Source organism: Hylobates moloch, unplaced genomic scaffold (assembly GCF_009828535.3).
Source record: "Hylobates moloch isolate HMO894 unplaced genomic scaffold, HMol_V3 SCAFFOLD_4, whole genome shotgun sequence".
In the NCBI taxonomy this organism is placed as follows: domain Eukaryota; kingdom Metazoa; phylum Chordata; class Mammalia; order Primates; family Hylobatidae; genus Hylobates; species Hylobates moloch.
In genome coordinates this window covers 76694613-76717800 of record NW_026652279.1, presented here as the reverse complement: position 1 = coordinate 76717800, position 23188 = coordinate 76694613, and the positions used below count along the sequence as shown (strand labels likewise).

General features: G+C 37.0%; 1 long non-coding RNA gene across 1 annotated transcript in view; it reads right to left on the bottom strand.

Moving 5' to 3' along the window:
• LOC131383379 (uncharacterized) overlaps positions 1-23188 on the bottom strand; it is a 223783-nt gene that overhangs the window by 84187 nt on the left and 116408 nt on the right. The window contains exon 3 of the long non-coding RNA XR_009213366.1: positions 1053-1109. This is a non-coding gene — a long non-coding RNA (uncharacterized LOC131383379). The remainder of the gene's footprint in view (positions 1-1052; positions 1110-23188) is intronic.

Sequence of the window (23188 nt, the reverse complement as noted above, 5' to 3'; positions counted from 1 at the left end):
CCTGTATAGGAAGGCCAAGAGTAGAAGTCAAAGCTTGGCAGGAATCTTGCTTACCTAAAGATAAAAGCAGATGGTATAAGTGACATCTGCCAACAGACATACAAGGAGGATACAGAAAAATTCACATTGTGCGTCAGTTATATACATGATTTGAGTTACCCTCAGCACCAGTGTTTTCAATAAGAATCGGTTTAGCTAATACATGATCTCAAGGAGAAGAACGCCAGAGTCAAAGAATCAGGAGAGCAAAACAATAGTTTTCTAAATGGCCTGAATCATTTGTAAATTATCTACAATATTCAAATCCTGTAAGACTAGAAGTTATATCATATTCCACTTACTCTGTGAATGAAAGTCCCAGGTTTAGAGGAGAGGAGAGAAGAACTAAGGTCACTGTATGTTAAAGCTCAACCATTAATATTTCTTTTCATTTAATTAACTCACTTTCTGGGAGAACTTGATGTTCGGTTTGACTATTCAGTTTTTATTTCATGAGACTACATCCTCTTATTTTTTAAGGCCTTCCTTTTATGTATCATAAGTTTCTGCAATTTACCATCTGAACACTGTATAATTTTAACTTCCAGACGATTATTCTCTTCACATTATGCTATGCAAAATAGATCCTTAACTGACATTCTTTCAACCTATACTAGTCTCCAAACACACACACACACACACACACACACACACACACGATTACATTGCCCCAAGTCTCTGGTTTTTGCTCTGGTTCTGTTGAAAGGAACTGACTCTGGCACAGTGAACTGGACATGAAAGTAAGAAACCCTGTATTGACCCATGACGGAATATATAGAGACTCTAGGCAAGAGCAGAAAATCAGCAATAACATCTAATGAGCCAACCAGCCAATCTCGTCTCGGCATCAAGTGGGTATAAAACTTGACTGCAGGGTTTCCCTTGCAGATCCAATGTAAGTAAATAATGATAAAAGTCTTACCTATACTATGCAAATTAAAATAGTATCTAACATTTTTAAGGAAAGACACTTGGAAATATATTTCTATATAATCATAAAAAATCAAACTCACACTTAAGCCTTCAATTAGCTGATGCATTCTTTAAATGATTTTCCAATGCACTAACACCTAGAGGGGAAAAATAAAACTTATTATAATAAAAAAGGATGCACATTGTTGAGAAATCAATAGGTAATTTTGTCCATTGACCCCTTCTTTTTTCCTAGCCTGGAGGTGCATGAAAAGAAATAGCTAGACAGTGGTTTCCAATTTTTATATATAATTGCAAATCCTTTAATTCTGGCTTAGGCATAGGCATTTGTCATATTACAGCTAATGTATATTGATACATATTTTCCTAAATTTACAAAGTAATAATGAGAAAACAAATAAAATATAAAATTTAGGATTTCTTTCACTTTGTCAGTTTTGATTTAGCAGAATCTCATTCTAAAGATTATGAAGACTGACCATATCAGTAATAAATGAACACTGATATATTTTAATTTAAAAGATATTTGGAAGTTCTTACAAATTTTTTTCACTTACATTTAATCTTCTAATTTATCTTTAATTTTTACGTTGTGGCTCTTTTATTTTCAAGCTTCAATTCTTTCTCCTACCACCTTTCTTGTTCTTCCATGCCTGAGTCATAGAACTAGACTTAACCTATTCCACAAATGTCATTATCAGTATGTCTTTTATTTTAAGCAAGTCCATGTCCTCAGAGGATTCCCTTGTATCCTGCTAAGCAGGTAAGTGTTTGGCTCCCCGAGTTCTGAAAATCACAGGGGTAGGAGACTGGAGGTGTTACTGTCCAGAATGCAGTTCTTAATCTGAAGCCCTGGATTTTGTAATGCACATTCCCTCTGCACTCACAGGAGTCTTATGCCACTAAACTGGATGGGGCTCTTTGATGGTTTATCTCCCCCTGTGGGCTGCAAGTCTCTAATTACTTTTTTTTTCTTCTTTTTTTGTTTGTGACAGAGTCTTTCTTTGTTGCTCAGGCTGGAGTGCAGTGGTGCGATCTCGGCTCACTGCAAGCTCCACCTCCCGGGTTCACGCCATTCTCCTGCCTCAGCCTCCCAAGTAGCTGGGACTACAGGTGCGCGCCACCAAACCCAGCTAATTTTTTTTTGTATTTTTAGTAGAGACGGGGTTTCACCGTGTTAGCCAGGATGGTCTCGATCTCCTGACCTCGTGATCTGCCCGCCTCGGCCTCCCAAAGTGCTGGGATTACAGGCTTAAGCCACCGCACCCGGCCGGTTTTTACAAATTTTAAACATCCAAGAAACATAATTTTTATTCTTGTAAGCCATCGCGTGTAATATGACCAGTGTTTAAAACACTTTATGGTATCTGCAATGACATTTATGAGGCATACATTTATATAAATGCTTATGTCATGGGTTGAAAATGCAGTGGTGGGGTCTTAGGATAGAAAATAATACATGCCCTTCATACAAATAAGCTAAGAACAAGTACAACAGCATGGTGCCTTGAGGAGGGCACGGTGGAGAATAATGGCAAGAGGAAGGGGTGGACAGAGCAGACAATCTGAGCCCACTTCCCAATTTGGCCCAAGACAGGAAGGAGAGGGAGACAGCACAAAATTTATTTTTTAATATATATCAACTCATATTTGAAGTTCCAGGGTACATGTATAGGATGTGCAGGTTTGTTACATAGGTAAACATGGTTTGCTACAGTGGTTTGCTACACAGATCAACCCATCACCCAGGTATTAAGCACAGTCATTAGGGAAAACTCAAGGATTCAAGGGAGTATAAAAATCAATTTTAAAATAAATTATTATGTGGAATTGTTATTTAATACTTATTGAAACAAGTTAATTCTATTAGAAAAAGCAGATATTAATTCCTTTTTTTAGATTCAGAGTAAATGGAAATAATATAATGGATAAAATACATAGAGTTAATGGCTTTTAATCCTTATTATTAACTCAGGCTACTGGAGCCACATAATAACCTTAATGTCTAATGAATATATTATTTCAGAATAAAGTTCTTTTTGGAGAGTAGTATTTAATTGTTGAATGCCCTTTATCTCAAGAGAATTGATTTGCATTTAAATGATCAGTCCTTCAAGTAATTATCCATGTAGATTTTTTTTAATATAAAAAGTGTTGAGTACCTGTTTTAGTACATATAGAAATTATGGTGTACTTTGGTTAACACCGATAATGTTAGACAATTAAATTAATACTTTAAAAATTATATTCTCTACCACTTAATAAACTAAATTAATTAAAGATTCTTAAGGAAATAATACATTATCCACTTCAAATTAACCAACAGCAATTTTTTACTGTTTTGAGCATCAGTATACATCTTGATAGGATAATTGGGTGTGTGCCATTTAAAAATATAAACATATCCTCAATTATCATCATTATTTACTTATATCAAAATTTTTACTCCAGGAGAAACACACCTCAGAGATATTGTGGGTTTGTTTTCAGACCACTGCAATAGAGTGAATATCACAATAAAGCAAGTCCTATGAATTCTTTTGGCTTCCTCATGCATATAAAAGTTATGTGTACACTGTACTGTAGTGTACTAAGCATGCAATAATATTATGTCTAAAAAAAGTACATACTTTAATTACAAATACATTATTGCTAAAAAATGCTAATGATCATCTGATATTTTGGTGAATCAAACTTTTTGCTGGTGAATGGTCATGATTCCATGTTACTGGCTGCTGATTGATCAAGTTGGTGGTTGCTGAAGGTTGTGACTGTAGCAATTTCTGTAAAATAAGATAACAACAAAATTTGCTGTATCAATTGACTCTTCGTTTCATGAAAGATTTTTCTGTAGCATGCAATGCTATGGATAGCACTTTATCCACAGTAGGACATCTTTCAAAATTAGAGTCAACCCTATCAAACCCTACCATTGCTTTATAAACTAGGTTTATGCAATATCCTAAATCCTGTGTTGTTTCAACAATGTTCATAGCATCTTCACCAAGACTACTACTTTCTTTGTTTATTCAAAGAAGCAAATTCCCATCCATTCAAGTTTTACCATGAGATAGCAGCAATTCAGTCACATGTTCAAGCTCCACTTCTAATTCTAGTTCTTTTGCTATTTCCACCACATTTGCAGTTATCTCCTCCACTGAAGTCTTGACCTCCTCAAAGGTATCTATGAGGGCTGAATCAATTTCTTCCAAACTCCTGTTAATGTTGATATTTTGACCTCCCATGATTCATAAATGTTCTCAATGAGATCTAGGATGGTTAATCCTTTCTGACTTTTCCCAGATCCATCAGAAGAATCACTATCTTTGGCAACCATAGACTTAGAAAATGTATTTCTGAAATCATATGACTTGAACATCAAAATTCTCCTTGATCCATGAGCTTCAGAATGGATGTTGTGTTAGTAGGCATGAAAACAACATTAATCTCCCTAGACATCTTTATTAGAGCTACCAAGTGACCAGGTGCATTGTCAATGAGCAGTAATATTTTAAAAGAAATATTTTTTCTAAGTAGAAGGCTCAACATTGGGCCTAAAATATTCAGTAAACCATGCTGTGAACAGGTATGCTTTTATCCAGGCTTTGTTGTTTCATCTGTAGAGCACAAACAAAGTAGATTTAGCGTAATTCTTAATAGCACTAGGATTTTTGAACTGGTACATGAGCATCAGCGACAAGTTAAAGCCACCAGCTGCATAAGCTTCTATCCAGAGAGTCAATCGGTCCTTTGAAGATCTGAAGCCAGGAAGTAACCTTTCTTTAGCTATAAAAGCCCTAGATGGCAAGTTTTTCGAATAAAAGACTGTTTTGTCTATATTAAAAATCAGTTGTTTATTACAGCCACATTCATCAATGATCCTAGCCTGATTTTCTGGATAACTTGCTACAGTTTCTACATCAGCATTTGCTGCTTCACCTTGCACTTTTATGTTTCGCTTTCTTTTCTCAAACCTCTGAACCAACCTCTGCTAGCTTCAAGCTTTTTTTTTTTTTTTTTTTTTTCCTCGGCACCTTTCTCACCTCTCCTTTAGACTTCATGGAATTAAAGCGAGTAAGAGCCTTGCTCTGAATTAGGCTTTGGCTAAGGGAAATATTCTAGCTGATTTGATCTTCTGTCCGGACAGCCAAAACTTCCTCCATATCAGCAATAAGGCTGTCTCACTTTCTCCTCATTTACGCATTCACTGGAGTCGCACTTCTAATTTCCTTCAAGAACTTTCCCTGTGCATTCATAATACAGCTATTTGGTACAAGAGGCGTAGTTTGGAGCTTATTTCAGCTGTTGACGTACCTTTTTCACTATACTTAATTATTCCTACCTTTCTATTTACAGTTAAAGACATGCAACTTTTCCTTTCACTTGAACACTTAGAGGCTGTTGTACTGTTATTATGTGGCCTAATTCTAATACTGTTGTGTCTCAGAGAATAGACAGGCCTGAGGAGAGGAAGGCAGACAAGGGAAACACTGCTCAGTGGAGCAGTCACAACACATAAAACATTTGTTGATTAAGTTTGACTATTAACATGGGCACAGTTTGTGTCACCCCAAAGCAATTAGTAATATCAAGGACTGCTAATCGCACATCACCATAACATATATAATCACCATAACATATATAATCATAATATAAAGTTAAAAATATTGTGAAAATTATCAAAATGTGACAAAGACAAAAAGAGCACATGCTGTTTGTAAAAACGGTGCTGATAGACTTGCTCAACGCAAGTCTATCAATTTGTAAAAAATCTTCAGTTTGTAAAAAATGCATTATATGCAAAGAGCAATAAAGTGAAGTTCGATAAAACAAGTTATACATCTATGTGTTAACCTTTAAAAACCATCCAGCACAAATATGTAAGATTGTAGAAAATGTGTAAACTGAATACATGTATTATCTTATAAATACAAAAAAAGTCTTGAAATTATTTCAAATTAATAAACTAATTGTGCATGTTAAGTGCTATAGAATGTTTATTATCACTCAAAACCCTATGAAAAACTGTACCTCTAATGCACTTCTAAGATTATCTTGCCATTATTTTTAATGTAAAGAAATGACAGCCATACATTTACTTTGTTAAGCTACTAATATAATCCTTTACCCAATATTGAAAATCTTCTGGTTTCTATTCAATCTATTTACTTTTTTCCAACTCATTTAGACAGAGTAATGAATCACCTCTAATTTAAAAAGGGGAAAGAAAATTAAAAAAAATATGCTTGCATGCATACTCTTCTCTTTCTAGTATGAGTTGGCTATCTCTTCCAGTTCTTTTTATATAACATACTACATAAAATTAGGATTAACTTGCAGCTGATGTGAAATAGCTCTTTGGCTATGTCCAGACATGTATGGAACTACAGCACTGAGCAACTGGCCGAGATAGTATTAAAATGTAATAATATTGATTTATAATATACTGTTTAAAGTCCTGAAATCATGCTGGATATTCCTTGTGCAAACCTGTATATATTGTTTATTAACAATTCATAGAATAATTTTTCATCATCTGCATCTCATTTGGGATATGTAACCAGTGGGATATAAAATATTTCATTATATCTATATTTGTATCTTTATCTGAGAATGAAATACCTTGAACATATTGGTGGTTTACGAGTCACAGACAAATTGCTTCTTTTGCAACTCTTTAATCTGAGCTTGGATATTTCAGTACTTTTTAATTGTGTCTATGTGTTTTATATGTCTTCCTTGGAAAACAAACCATAAGTTTTGAAAACTATGTTTTAAAAAATTCAAATCTCAACCCATAGAACATATAGCAAATGAAGAAACATTAAAGAAAATCTTCTAAATCTTGGTAAGAAAAACAGAATCTTGTGCACTTGTTCTGCAATCTGCTATTCCCTGTCTGATGTCCCAGCCCAGGCATTGAAGGCTCTATTCTGGAATGTGTTGTCAAGAACAAATGGTTCCCTCTCCCTGCAGGTTCCCAGGCTAAGGGTCTCTCCCTAGAATGGGAAGGCTGTTGACATCTCACCCTCATTGGTAGGGTGGAAAGTCTACTTCTACAAGACAAGAATCTTGGACCCCAATCACCCTGCCATGCCTCATTCATAGGGTGTGCTGGAAGACGTTGAGAAGACCTGGGACTATTGCCCTGACCGAATAACCCATGCATAAAAAAGGGCCGCCATTTTGAGAGAAATCAGCCACTGCTCCTGCCACCAGCTTCAGAGAAATTGTATACAGTATTATCCCAGAAGGAAAAACAGGGTTGTTGCTCTCTGTGAATGAACTAACTTTATTTGTGAGAATGTCAAGCCTAAGGATACAGTCAAAAACAATGGTGGTTTCTGTGAAAAGTAATTATAAGGAGTCTGGTAGCTACATAATAGCAACAAGCTAAACAAGTTTAGACATTAAAAGAGAAAACCGTGCAAAGAAACAGCTAAAAGAGAGATCTCCTGATATCAAAACAGGATTCAAGATGACTCAATGATTCTCCCTGTAAAGATCCCGAATTTCACTGTTTTAGGTTTTGGAAGAGTTTATGCCTGGGATATGTACAATACTGTTTTTGTTTTCAGTGTGCAAATAGTGGAGGCTACAAGATGGGTGTGATGTCAACAGAGGTAGATCTGCTAGATTTTTAACAGACCATCAGGGAAAAAGCCAGTCAAAGGGAACCCTGCTAAAGTACTGTCATCCTAGGGTGGCTGTGTGCTGCCTTGGAACAACTTTTTTCAGCATGCTACTTATGCCCTATGAGTGAGCCACAGTTTGCATGCTCTGAGAAATGAAATCAGAGGCTACATACTTCGGGGAAAACGGGCTTCACTAAAGTAGTGCAGCCAAGAATCTAAATACAACAACAGGCTCTGGAAGTGAGTTCAGGTTCAGCAACTCAGCAGAATTGCAATAGCATACTATCTAAAATATTCAGTTTTCAACATACAGCTTCCTGTAAAGAAACAGGAATCTGATACACAAGAAGAAAAACAAGCAAAAGAGACTTTCTGAAAAGGCTGGGGTATCAGCAGACAATGGCTTAAATAGATAGTACAAATATATTCAAAAACACTAAAGAAAACCAAGCTTAAAGAAGTAAAGGAAGGTATAATGACACTTTCATTAAATCAAGAACATCAATAAAGAGATTAAAATTATAACAAAGAATCAAATAGAAATTTTTGAGGTGAAAAGTACAATAATTGAAATGAAAAAAAATCATTACAGCCTCTCACGAGTAGTTCTGAGCTGGCAAAAGAAATAATAAATTTAAAGACAGATTGATAGAGATTAAGCGATCCGAAAACCAGAAGGATAAAAAGAGAATGAGGAAAAACCAATAGAGTCTCAGAGAAATGTGGAACACCATTAAGCGCATCACAGTAATGGGAATATCAGAGGAGAAGAGAGATTGGAAGGGGTAGAGAAAATGCTTAAAGAAATAATGACTGAGGCCGGGCGCGGTGGCTCACGCCTGTAATCCCAGCACTTTGGGAGGCTGAGGCGGGTGGATCACGAGGTCAGGAGATCCAGACCATCCTGGCTAACACGGTGAAACCCCGCCTTTACTAAAAATACAAAAAAATTAGCCGGGCGTGGTGGCGGGCGCCTCTAGTCCCAGCTACTCGGGAGGCCGAGGCAGGAGAATGGTGTAAACCCGGGAGGCGGAGCTTGCGGTGAGCTGAGATCACGCCACTGCACTCCAGCCTGGGCTGGACTAGAGAATCTGCCTAAAAAAAAAAAAAGAAAAGAAAAAAAAAAGGAGATAAGAAAAAGAAATAAACTGAAAATCTCACCAATTTCATGAAAATATTTCCATGCACAATCAAGAAATTCAACAAACTCCAAATAGCATAAATGCAAACAGGTCCTGTGCACCCAGCCACAAAATAGTTAAAATGTTGAAAGACAATGACAAAGAGAAAATCATGAAAGAAACAAAAACTCCTTCTTACATACAATAGAACCAAAATAAGATTAAAAACTGACTTCTAAACAGAAACACTGGGTAATTTCTTAGGATTTCTGAATAGCCTCAAATCTAGTATCTTAAGCAGAAACTTTCAGCCAGTCAAGAGAGAGGAGAATATTGAAAAACATTTTTAGTGACTTACTAGTCACGATTCTCCAGAGAAACAGAATTGATAAGATGTAGCTAGATGAGTGGATGGATGGGTGGGCAGACAGACAGATAGATAGGCAGATTGATTGATTTATTTTAAGGAACTGGCTCATGTGATTGTGGAGGCATGGTAAATCCAAAATCTGACGTGGGAGGCTGATTGGCTGGAGACTCAGGAGAGAGCTGCAGTTCAAGTCCAAAGACAGTGAGCTGGAAAACCAGGTACAGCCAATGCTGCAGTTGAAGTCTGAAGGCAGTCTGTTGGAGAATTCTCTCTTGTTTGGGGACATCAGCCTTGTGTTCTATTGAGGCCTTCAACTAATTGGATAAGGTCAGCCAATGTTATAAAGTACAATCTGCTTTATTCAAAGTCTACCAATTAAATCTCATCCAAAAGCATGCTCATGAAAACATCCAGAATAATGTTAGACCAATTATCTGGGCACTAAATGATCCACCACAGTAACCAGTGCAAGGATCCTTTACTGACAGTTCAAGAACAAAAGGAGTGACATCTGTGGCTTATTAAATAGCACTGCCAGTCATCTGAGTGCAGTCAAATATTATCTAATGATCAGTTATTTAATTTAAAAATACTCTTAGAACATATTCATTTAAGAACTTGTAAAAATACTTCAAAGGAAAGAAGTAGAATTCATTTCAATGAAATCAGTACTTTTGACCTTTGCTGTTTAGATTATTTTCCAGTGTTAATTCTTTTTTTTTTTGTAATGCATTCTCTCTTAGAAGCAGCTGAAAGTGTGCCAATTAATTACTTTTCATTTTAGTTCACAGTGAGTTTTTTCTTTATTTTCATAACCTAATGCTAATTTTCTACTTCAGTGAATTTAGGACAAAACAAAATGAATCTATTTCAAATAGGCAAAAATTAACCCAATATTTCTTTTTCTATTAAGAGGCACAAAGCCCTTTTAAACTTTCATCTATTGTTAATTCATATTCAAATGTTAGCCTGTAACAAAGGTTATCACTCCTTTATCATTTCAATTTGTTTTTGGCCATCTTCTCCATCATTTCAATGATAGTACTAGTTTGGATAGTCCAAGGTTATGAAATGCTATGTCATCACAGTTTGACAACATCAAGTTAGGGTGGTGCTTTTGCAAGGCCAGATTACTGCCATTAACGGCGTAATGGTGGTCAGTTTCTTGCCATGGTCACAATTCACCAGAGTGTTCCTCTTCCCGTAGTGTGGTTACCATGCACCAGAGTTGCCCTCTTCTGCTAACTATGTGGAAGATTCTGAAATTTTATCATATTCAGATATAGAAGCTTTATTTGTCGTTACACACTGGCAAGAAATATAAAATAGTGTCAATTGTGGATATTCAGGAAAGATATATAGCTTTCTGATCATCTAATTGCCTGTGCTTGATATTAAGTGCATCTACTCCCTAAGATCAACAGAATTTGCAGCCAGAAAATTTCTTCACAACGTCGATTTTTAAGTCTAGAATCACTGAGTGGTGAAAGATGATTCATGCAGATACATGATGTTACACCTGTTCAGACATTCTTATGATACCAAATAATCTCATTGTCAGAACAGGTATCTGCTGGATTCAGAGGCTTTCTTGCCTGAATAGACTTAGATGTCAATGCCACATTTTCGTTGCTTGGTTTCCCTTTTGAAGACTGTATTAGTTTGTTATGGCTGTCATAATAATATAGCACACATTTGGGATGGCTTAAGCAACAGAAATGTATTATCTTACAATTATGGAGGCTAGAAATCTGAGACAAATGTGTCAAGAAGGTTGGTCTCTTCTGAGGCTTAGTCCTCTCTCCTTGCCCTGTACCTAGTTATCTTCTCCCTTGTCTTCACGTGGTCTTCCCTCTGTGTGTTTCTGTGTCACAATCTCCTCTTCTTATAGGGACACAAGTCATAATTTGATTAGGGCCAACCATAATGGCCTCATCTTAAAACAATAACCTTTTTAAGGGCCTTATCTCCAAATATAGTCACATTCTGAGGAATTTGGGGTTAGAACTTCAACATAGGAATTTAAAGGGCACACAATTCACTACGGAGACCCCAGAAGATTATCTCTGTTCTTTAAAGGTAGTCATCTTTAAACTTGGTTTGATATAATTGTCTAAGCAAGAATTGTGTTCAAAATGGACAAAAGATAAATCTATATAACATAATCTAAATATAATTAAAACACTGCATTTCTATAAAATTGAGACTTGCTGTATTGACCAAAAACATTACCAGTAATAAGTTGCATTGCTTTGGAACACAACTTTGTTGTGTTATTTAAAACTAATCAGTTACAAATTGTAAGAATTTGATTCATTGGTTATCATTAACAGGAATTTATATTTATCTATAGATGAAGTAAATTATACATGAAGTCCTACTTAGAAAGTGATGGCTCACCGTGTTTTTCTACAATATTATCTTCTGACTATTACATACAAAACCAATGTAGAAAATGTGGAACAGAGTAGCAAGTAAAGCATAGTTGAAGATGTGATCAGAGGTGTAAGAGGCAGGTGAAATCGGTGACAATTTCTACAGGGGAATGTAAGAAGTTTGGCTTTTACTCTGTAATGACAACCCCATGGCTGTTTTTAGGACATAATGGTGACCACAGAGTGGACTTTGAATAAAAAAGAAAATAAACATTTCCATTTTTATTTATTTATTTATTTATTTATTTTTGAGACGGAGTCTCGCTCTGTCACCCAGGCTGGAGTACAGTGGCGCAATCTTGGCTCACTGCAAGCTCCACCTCCCGGGTTCACGCCATTCTCCTGCCTCAGTCTCTCCGAGTAGCTGGGACTACAGGCGCCCGCCACCACACCCGGCTAGTTTTTTGTATTTTTTAGTAGACACGGGGTTTCACCGTGGTCTCGATCTCCTGACCTCGTGATCCGCCCGCCTCGGCCTCCCAAAGTGCTGGGATTACAAGCGTGAGCCACCGTGCCCAGCCTACGAAAATAAACATTTCTAATACCTTCAAATGTTCACTGATATGAAGTACTAAAAATTTGGTAATTAGGCAAGTGTATGAAATAAGTTGATATGGCTGTATAAACATGCATGTATATAAAATATTTTCTGTAGGACAAATCATCTGTTACATAATCATGCTATTCATAAATGTCAATAGTAGCCACGGATTTTTAGATAGACTAGTCACTGAAACAGTTTGGGTAATCATACAAGATTTACATATCCAGAAGTTACTGAAGGAATTCAGTGGAGTCAAGACACAAAGCAGAAGGCCAAAAATGTTATCGAACTCCGGGAACAATTTGCATTCCCCCATTCCTTCAAAGGATATGTTGAAGTGCTAATCCCCAGCGCTTCAGGATCATTGTAGATGTAATTAGCTACGATGAACTCATACTGGAGTAGGGTACGCACTTAATCCAATATGACAGATGTCCTCATAAAAAAGGCAATGTGGCCATGTGAAGGCAGAGACACACAGTGAGAATGCTATGTGACAACAGAATCGTAGGTTGAGTTATGCAACTGCAAGCCAAGGAATGGCGATGATTGCCAGCAAGTCACCATATGCTAGAAACAGGCAAAGAAGAATTCTCCTACAGACTTCTGTGGGAGCTCAGGCCTGCCGACACCTTAATTTTAGACTTCCAGCCCCTAGAACTGTGACCGAATACATTTATGTTGTTTTGAGCTACCCAGTTCATGGTGGTTTCTTATGGGAGGCCTAGGAAAATAACACAGGATCTAAAGTGCTCCTCCAGGGACTACTTTGTCATTTATGGTAACATCTATTTAAGTGAAGGTTACAACTCTGCTGAAACAGAATTGTTTCCTCCTAGCCAAACTTTACCTCTTAAAGGCAGAACTGGTCTAACACATATGTAGTGTTACCTGACGTGGTACTTGGATAAGAAAAAGAAAAAGAAAAACAAAAACAAACAAAAAGCCCCAAGAATAAGGAAACTCCAGAAATAGATATACACATGTATGGAAATTTAGAATATGGTAAAACAGATATTTAAAAATTGAGGTGTATCAATTGGATTATGCAACAATCAATATTTGTGAAACTAGGTGGCCATCTGGAAAACTATTATATATTTCATATTTTACAACAAAATAAATCCAAATTTTACCATAAAGTGTGAAAAAATAATATAAAAATAGTTTTCATTCTACCTCACCCAAAAGGCAGCCTGTTAAAACAAAACAGAAAATTTAAAACTATAAAATATCCTAATAAATCTCACAATATTAAAGAAAAATCTATGCTAAATATGCAAAGGATAGATGAAAAATGAGTGTGATGATTACTGTTATGTGTCAACTTGATTGGGCCATGGGGTGCCCAGATCTTTGGTTAGACATTATGCTAGGTGTATTTTTGAGGGTGTTTCTAGATGGAATTCAATTTGATAAACTGAATAAGGCAGATTACTGTCCCGAGAGTGGGTGGGTCTCATCCAATTCCTTGATGGCCTTAATAATATCAGAAGGCTGAGTAAGAAATAATTCTTTGTCTCTGGCTGACTGTCTCCAGCTGGGACATTGATATTCTGTCTTCAGAGTCATACACAGATTGGAATTTATAGCATCAGCTTTCCTGATTGTCAGGCCTTCAGATTTGGACAGCAGCTACATATCAGTTCTCCTGGGTCTCCAGCTTGCCAGCTGCAGATCTTAGAATATCAAAGCTTCCAAGCCTCCATAATCATGTGAGCCCATTTTTTAAATAAATTATATGTCTCTGTCTCTGTCTCTATTTCTCTGTTAATTTTCTTATTGGTTCTCTTTTTCTGGAGAACCTGATAGATACAATGAGTTTAAAAAATCCAGTTTATTGACAAAATTCAGAACTTTATATATATATATATATACACACACACACACACACACACGTATATGCATATATATACATGTATATGTATATTAACATACATATATATGTCTATATATGTATATGTATATATGTATATATATAATACATATATATGTATTAACATACGTGTGTGTGTGTATATATATATATATATATATATATATATATACTTCTGTAAGCCAATAAGAAAATAGCAACATGGTCAAAAATGAGCAAAATATCATAAAAATTAAATAATGGAAAATAAAATGTAAATATTTGTATTATGTAAAAAATGTTCAAAGTCTTTGATAAGTTTGAATTTAAAATAAAACCAGTTACCATTTTTCACCTCTCAGGTTGACAAAGATCAAATATTTGACATTATCTATGTATTCAATAATTAACATAAGAGATACTGCAATAGATTGAATATACTGGTATTTTCTGTACAAAGGGTAATTTTGCTATAGGCTCCAAATTAAAAGTATACATATCCTATGATTGAAGAATTTTATATCCTAAAACTATATTCATATTTTTAAAATAATGATGTATTTTTGGCCTTATTTATTGCAACATTATTTTTCATAGAAAATATTAACGAATGTTCAGCAATAGAAAATTGATTAAATAATCTATTGTACACTATGATAAGCAGTGACATACTCTATATCTGTAAATAAACTAAGAAAAATTTAGTTTAAAGAAAACTGATTTCTTTTAGGATGACTGATAATGAATCAGTTATGAAGCTCTTTTAGAACTAATATGGAAAAACTTCTAAGTTACGTTGCTATCACCAAAGAAAAGCAAGGTGTGCTACAGTGTACACACTGTATGCTATTATTTGTAAAATAAAGACACATGGAAAACATACATACGGTTTTATATATAAGCACACATAAACATATGTATATGTGTGCATACACACATTTATATGTGTGTATATATATTTTTAATTGCTGATGTGCATCTGTGACTATATATGTGTGTATATCTAACAACATGTCAACAAAGTTGGTAACTATAGTTTTGCTCTTCTTAGAATAGAAAGTTCTTGGGCTGAGCAAGAAATATAAAAATTTTTATTGTGTCCAGTTTTCTATGTATTTTTAATTTTTGATATCTATAAGTGTCCAGTTTTCTACATATTTTTACTTTTTGTATCTATAAGTATACTAAGTTTTAAATGTCCAGCATAATGTGGATAATGGCATATATCTTTCTCAAATTCAGACTCAATTATTTTGCATCCCTCAGATAGTGAGGTTTTCATATGACCCTTTAATTGTACTCACCTGGGACTGAGAGGCTTTGATCAAATAAACAGAAAGTGAGTAATATAAAGAAAGCAAGCTTTTGCATAAAAGAGAAACAGTGTGGAGTTGAAAAATACTGAAACAGGGAAATTACCCAGTGGCATGTATTAACAGGTTTTCCCAACATGACTGCCATAGATTACTGAATTAAGAAAATTCAGCCACTACGGTGATATCACATATGGTCCACATTCCTACTTACATTACCTGTTGATATGGTTCGGCTCTGTGTCCCCATCCAAATCTCAGCTTGAATTTTAATAATCCTCCACATGTCAAGGGCAGGACCAGGTGGAGGTAATTGGATCATGGGGGGCTGTTTCCCCCATGCTCTTCTCTTGACAATGAGTGAGTATTACGAGATCTGACAGTTTTATAAGCCTCTGGCATTTCCCCTGCTTGCACTCACTCTGTCCTGCCACCCTGTGAAGAAGGTGCCTCCTTCTTCTTTGCCTTCTACCATGATTGTAAGTTTCCTGAGGCCTCTCCAGCAATGCGGAACTGTGAGTCAATTAAACCTTTTTCCATTATAAATTACCCAGTCTTGGGTATTTCTTCATAGCAGCGTGAGAATGGACTAATACACTTGTCCTAGCCTTGAATCATTTATAAATGAGGTAGAAAATAAAGGCATATACCAGAGCAGAATTTAATCCTTGTCCAAGATAAATTTCCTTGAAAAAAGAATCAAAATATCATGTCCCAGGTTAAAACTGGTACACTGTCTACCACTTTGGTAGACACACATTGGTTCTGTGACTGTTTCACCAATAAAAAAACATAGTTAACAAACTAAGCCAGTTTGTTAATGCTACTAGCAACCTCTGATCCTTCTTTCTTAGCATACATGCTTTGGTAAAAGCCAGCTTCAGTGTAAAGGATTTGAATACACTAGACTAGCATGCTGTGAGGAAACCTAAGCTAGCCACATGGAGAAGCCAAATGAAGGGATCACATGGAGGGACGGAGCAGTAGGGAGAGAGAGAGAGAGAGAGAGACGAAACCCTTAAACTTCAGATGTTCCAGGCACCCAATCTGTGTTTCTAGGTATATATGTAAGGAACACATCTTGCCTATTCGCTCAGTCAAGCTTACACGACTCTAATCCTATTTGCCTTCTATTTGCAACCACACGAGAAATAAAAAGCATCAAACATTCACCTGAGACAATTAACCATCAGAAATATGAGAGATGATGACAAATTTTGGCTTTGAGAAAATTGTCATATAAGATTTGGGGGTGATTTTTTACAAAGACATAGATAATCAGAAAAGAAATTAATTTGTGAGAGTGAATTGCTACTGTGAATTCTTTTCCTTAATGAAGGCATGTGAGATTGGCTTGGGAATGGGCAGCAGACCTGTTTGAAAGGCCTTAAAAAGACTGTTCATAAATGACAGGTAGCAATTTGTTATGAGGCTATTTACAAAAATGTGTTTTTTAGTGACAAAAATTGGTCATACCTTCATGTGTGGTAAAGTGGAAGTAGAATACGTTTCTGCTGAATTTGTAGACTTGGCTAAGTAGATTTCCAGGTAAAACTTTAAAAAGTCCATCTGGTTTCTTGTCTGCTTGATAATGTACAGGTAGAGACAAAAACTGAAGAAGGAAATGTTCTGTCTCAAAGTAGAAAATAGAGAAAATATTTTCGAGGCAGCATTTGTTGTGTTCAAAAATGAAATGTTTTCTAATCTCCAATCTCTCCCAGGAAAATACTCTTAAAATAAAAAATGTCTTGAGGGCAACGAATGAATTCGGGACACTGGTCACGTTTTCAAGAATGACACTCTGAGACTCTCAGTTAAACCCTCAGAAACATGTAATGCAGTGGTTCATAAATCCTCTCTGCTAGACAAGCAGTCCTGTAATATTCTCAAGGGTATTGTCCTAAGACGCTCTGACTTGGGTGACTTGTCTAATGAAGTGGATTATAATTTAAAGTCCAAACATTTTTAAAGCAATTTTACCTATTTTGGCTAATTTATGTATAAATTAAGTTCACCATCTTCTATGGATGCAGTTTGTGATGCCCTAAAACAATTATAATAGTAGCATCAATTTTTCATGGGCAGAAGCAGGCTATGAAATCTACTCAGCTTGACAGAAAGAAAGATAAAGAAAGAAAAGAGAGAAAGGGAGAGGAGAGGGAGGGATGGAAGCAAGGAAGTAGGACAATTTAATATGCAAAAAATATGACTCCAAAAACAGAACTTAGCAGGTGGAGTGAAGATCCACATAGAACCACCCTCCCAGAGCAGGGCTGGGCTCTAATCAAGGAACAAGTAACATGAGACTGACTGTATTTTAGAATTCTCCTGGACCTGTGACTTCTCCATGCCTTCCTTTTTCTCCTTTGTTTGGAATAAGAGACATCTACTGCAGGTTCCCACATCTCTTCCCTTTGTATGTCAGGTGTGAGGAGGACAGATGACTTGCTCCTATAGTTTGCAACTTTAGGTAAACAGAAATAATACCTAAGAATCCAAATACAAAAAATTGTTCCAAAATATCCTTATTGTCACCTGGAGCTGGCTTAAATGACAAAATCTGGGAACTAAAAACTGAAATTGATTTCATTACGGGATGAAATTTTGGGAATTTTAGGAGGGGGTGAATGTATTTTGCATTTACAAGAAATGCAAATAATGTATATCCAGACAGTAGTTTAAAGATGGACGTCTCCACCAAAAGCTGAATTTGCATCAGACCTGTGACTACTCTATAACTAACAGAATGTGTTAGTTATGGGCCTTGCTGTGTCAGTTACAGTTCTAGTATTTGACAGTAAGTGGGGAGGGGCACAGTGGATCATGTCTCTAATCCCAGCGCTTTGGAAGGCTGAGGTGGGGGGATAACTTGAGCAACACGGCAAGACCTTATCTCAAAAAAAAAAAAAAAATGAAAACAGAATAAAGAGTAAGAGGAAATTCTGTTTCCTAATGTCTAGGAAGACTGGGGAGTAGCCAACTGCCAAGTTTAAAGTCCTGTTGACCTGAGAGTAGCTCCCTGCAAAACAGCCCAAGATTGTCATATGGAATGTCCTCATAGAGCAAGACAGAGAGAGAACACAATTGTTCCACTCCTTACATTAGAATTAGTTTCTTATTGCTGCTGTAAGAAATTACTGCAAATTCAGTGGCTTAAAACAACACAATTTATTATCTTAAAATTGTGAAGATCAGAAGTAAAAATGTGTGACTGTGGGCTAAAAGTCAAGGTGTCAGTAAGGCCGATTCCTTCTGGAGACTTTGAGAGGTAAATCTCTTTCTCTGTCTTTTCTAGAATCTAGAGGCTACCTGCATTTCTTAGCTCCTTAGGCCACTTCCCAATAATGACATCTCTTCAACCTCTGCTGCTTAGTCACACCTTAGCTCCTTAGGCCACTTCCCAATAATGACATCTCTTCAACCTCTGCTGCTTAGTCACATCTTTTTTTTTTTCCCCCTCTGTCTTGCCCCTCTCTTTTAAGGACCCTTGTGATTATATCAGTCCACCCAGATAGTCCAACATATTCTTCATTTTAAGATCCTTTAGATAGTCACATGTGGGAAGTCCCTTTTGTGAAATATCCACGTGGTGCAGGGATTATTAGGTATGCACATTTATTTCTGGTGTGAAAGGGGCACTATTCTACCACATCATCTGAAGTTCCAGACATGTATGTTCATATGAAAGCTATCTTGGCTCATCCGGCCAATATGAGCCTTCAAAAGACTGCAGCTTTAGCCACCATCTGATAGCAAACACATTACAGATCATACACAAGAACTGTTGGGCTGAGCAAAATCTACAGAAATAAAAAAGTTAGTATTAAATTTTTATTCTAATCCTTAGCCTGTGGTTGTTTGTTATACAGCAATAAATAACCGTAATTCTATAACTGATAAGACCAGGATTTCCTAACTATGTATCCAGGAAAATAACAAAGGCTGCGTACTGGGTCAAGGTCAGTTGGGTTCGGAATAAAGAGGAGTGCTTCCTCGGGATTCTAAATACTGGTAGTGCATATGCAGTCATTCCCAGTCACTGTGATAAAAGCTGCAGGGTTCCATAAGCCTATCTGTGGATGTGAGGCAAAAGGAAGCACTACATACACAAATTGCTAACATGTATTCCAAGGAATTTGTTGTAATTTCAATAATGGAATACTATTGATGTGTACATAATAAATATGTTTTTTAATGCCACTCTTATCTAAATGAACAGGTTATAATATCTTCCTTCCTGATATTTAATTGGTTTTGTGGAGTGAGGTTGCATCAAAGATACAGACTGTGGATAATATGAAACATTGCAAATTCCCTGACAGACTTCTAATTGTTGTTCAATGTCTGTTTTGTTTTACTTTTTATGATAATAGTTGAATGTTGCTCATACACCTAAGCATGGACTACATTTTCCAGCTCCCCTCGTATCATGTGATAAAAGCTGGGTTGGTACATGCCACTTCTGCGTCTTGATTGTAACATACGGGTGCTCTTCTTTCCTTTCATTTTCCTTTTGTGCATATAGATATGGATACGGAAGACAGTGTCCACGTGAATAGGAGACTATTTGGTGAAGAGACAAAAAGAGCTTGGGACGCTAACAGTTTTTGTGAAATTGAGGTAATCCTCCAAATAGAGCCACTAACTTCCAGACTATGAAGTAAAAGGAAAAACAGCAACAACAATAACAAGAACCTTCTATCTTATTTAAGCCATTACATTTTATAATCAGTTTTTGTTGTTGTTGTTGTTGTTATTAAAGTAAAAGCTAAGCAAGGTAAAAGCATAGTAGTTAAGATAAAAGCTAAGTTTACCCTGACTACTATAAACCTGGAGGAAGATTTATTCTCACCATTACATACTCCTGGAGAAATAAAAAGTAAGACTTTTATTGCAAAAATGGTGACTGCATAAGTCTTGTATTATAGGCTTGGTTAGCTAGTAAGCAAGAACAGCAATGAGATGAAATTACATAAAGAGAACAATAGTCATTTCTCCAGATACGTGATTGTGATTGTATTAGTTCTGTATTCCTGTGAAAGAAGATACTCTAAAATGCAGCAGCTTAAATGACAAACATTTCTTATCTCTCAATTTCTGTGTGTCAAAAATCAAGGCATAGCATAGTTGGGTGTTTCTGACTTAAAATTTTCTATAGATTGTAGCAAGCTGTTGACCAGTAATCAAGCATCTCAAGTCTTGACTAGGCCTGACGGATTCACTTCTATGCTCACTCATGGCTTCCTTTGTTCCTCCTGGGCTTTAGGGCTAAGGCATCACTGTCTCACACATGGGCCTCTGCATAGGGCCATTCACAGCAATGTAGCACCTTGCTTCTCCCAACACTGGAGGTAGAAGAAAGGAGAAACAACAATACAGAATCTAATATCTTTACAGACATGACTTCAGAAGTGAAGTGTCATCACTTTGCTGTATTTTTAAGAAGCCAGTCTATAAGTTCATTCCATCTGCAACAGAAGAAGTTTCTATAGGAGAATCGATACCAGAAGACAGGGATCATGGGTGGCCATCTTAGAGGCTGCCTTTCACCCACCATAGAAAACAAAGTTTAGCAAACTCAAGGAAAATGTCTTTTTAGATAGAACTTACTGACAGCTTCTTTTTCATCTCTTTTGCAAAGATAGAGCAATCTGCTTTTCCACCAGAAAGAATGCCACATATTGTTACAGGCCTGCCTCAAGTATGCTTATTATTTCTTATTATTTTCTCAAGTAGTAAAGAATTTTCTAAACTAGTAAAGAATTCTGATAGAGATGTTCATCATTTATATGGTTATCCATTATGCTGATAATAAGGTAGTAAGGTGGACAGAGGCAGAAAAGCGTTTTGATCTGGTAAAAGTATCAAAATATATTTTGAGTTTGTCAGATTGTTCTAATTAAAATATAAGAATATGTGGATCATTTCACAAATTACCTTGCTATGTGTACCTTGGACTGGAGCTGATAGGCCACTTAGGGATAGTCTAGCAAGGTAAACCATAAATTGTTGATCACTGAAAATATTCAGAGACGAGAATGAAACACAGAGGTAGTAAGAATATTTAGAGTTTGAAGAAATAATTTCTAAGACCTACACCAATTATTAGAACCTAAGTACCAATTTAAAAGATAATAAAGTGTTTCTTTTAAACTGAAGTGAACAGTGTTGCAGTGGTCATTGGGGGAAATCTATAAAACTTTTAGAGCAAGCATACCTTATGCATGTCATGGAGCCCAGTGATATGGTTTGTATGTGTCCCCACCCAAATCTCAACTTGAACTGTGTCTCCCAGAATTCCCACATATTGTGGCAGGGTCCCAGGGAGAGATAAGTGAATCATGGGGCCTAGTCTTTACCCTATTAGTCTTGTGATAATTTATCATGAGATCTGATGGGTTTATCAGGGGTTTCTACTTTTGCTTCTTCCTCATTTTCTCTTGCTGCTGCCATGTTAAGAAGTGCCCTTCACCTCCAGCCAGGATTCTGAGGCCTCATCAGCCATGTGGAACTGTAAGTCCAGTTAAACTTCTTTTTCTTCCCAGTCTGAGGTATGTCTTTATCAGCAGTGTGGAAATGGACTAATACAGTAAATTTGTACAAGTAGAGTGGGTTGTTGCTGAAAAGACACCTGAAAATGTGGAAGCAATGTTTTAACTGGGTAACAGGCAGATATTGGAACAGTTTGAAGGACTCAGAAGGAGGCAGAGAAATGTGGGAAAGTTTTGAACTTCCTAGAGACTTGTTGAATGGCTTTGCTCAAAATGCTGATAGTGATATATGGACAATAAAATCCAGGCTGAGGTGGTCACAGATGGAAATGAGGAACTTGTTGGGACCTGGAGCAAAGGTGACTCTTGTTATGTTTTACCAAAGAATATGGTGGCATTTCGCCTCTGCCCTAGAGATTTGTGGAACTACGAACTTAAGAGAGATGATTTAGGGGATCTGGTGGAAGAAATTTCCAAGCAGCAAAGCATTCAAGAAGTGGCTTGGGTACTGTTATAGACATTCAGTTTTAAAAGGGAAACAGAGCATAAAAGCTCAGAAAATTTGCAGCCTGACTATAGGATAAAAAAGAAAAACCCATTTCTGGGGAGAAATTCAAGCCGGCTGCAGAAATCTGCATAAGTAGCAAGGAGCCTAATGTTAATCCCCAAGACAATGTGGAAAACGTCTCCCGGCCACGTCAGAGACCTTCCCAGAAGCCCCTCTCATCACAGGCCTGGAGGCCAAGGGGGAAAAAGTGGTTTCATGGGCTGGGCCCAGGGTCCCCACGCTATGGGCAGCCTGGAGACTTGGTACCCTGTGTCCCAGCCACTCCAGCTGTGGCTGAAAAGAGCCAACATACAGCTTGGGCTATGGCTTCAGAGGGTGGAAGCCTCAAGCCTTGGCAGATTCCATGTGGTGTTGAGCCTGTGGGTGCACAGAAGTCAAGAATCTCCACCTAGATTTCAGAAGATGTATGGAAATGCCTGGATGCCCAGGTGAAAGTTTGCTGCAGGGGTGGGGCCCTCATGGAGAACCTCTGCTTGGGCAGCGTGGCAGGGAAATGTGGGGTTGGAACCCCCACACAGAATCCCTATTGGGGTGTTGCCCCCTGGAGCTGTGAGAAGAGGGCTACCGTCCTCCAGACCCCAGAATGGTAAAACCACTAACAGCTTGAACTGTGGGCCTGGAAAAGCCACACACACTCAATGCCAGCCCATGAAAGCAGCCGGGAGGGAGACTATACCCTGCAAAGCCACAGGGATGGAGCTGCCCGAGACCATGGGAACCTACCTTTTACATCAGCATGCCCTGGATGTGAGACATGGATTCAAAGGAGATCATTTTGGAGCTTTAAGGTTTGGCTGCCCTGCCGGATTTTGGACTTGCAGGACCCTGTAACCCCTCTGTTTTAGCCAATTTCTCCCATTCGGAACAGCTGTATTTACCCTATA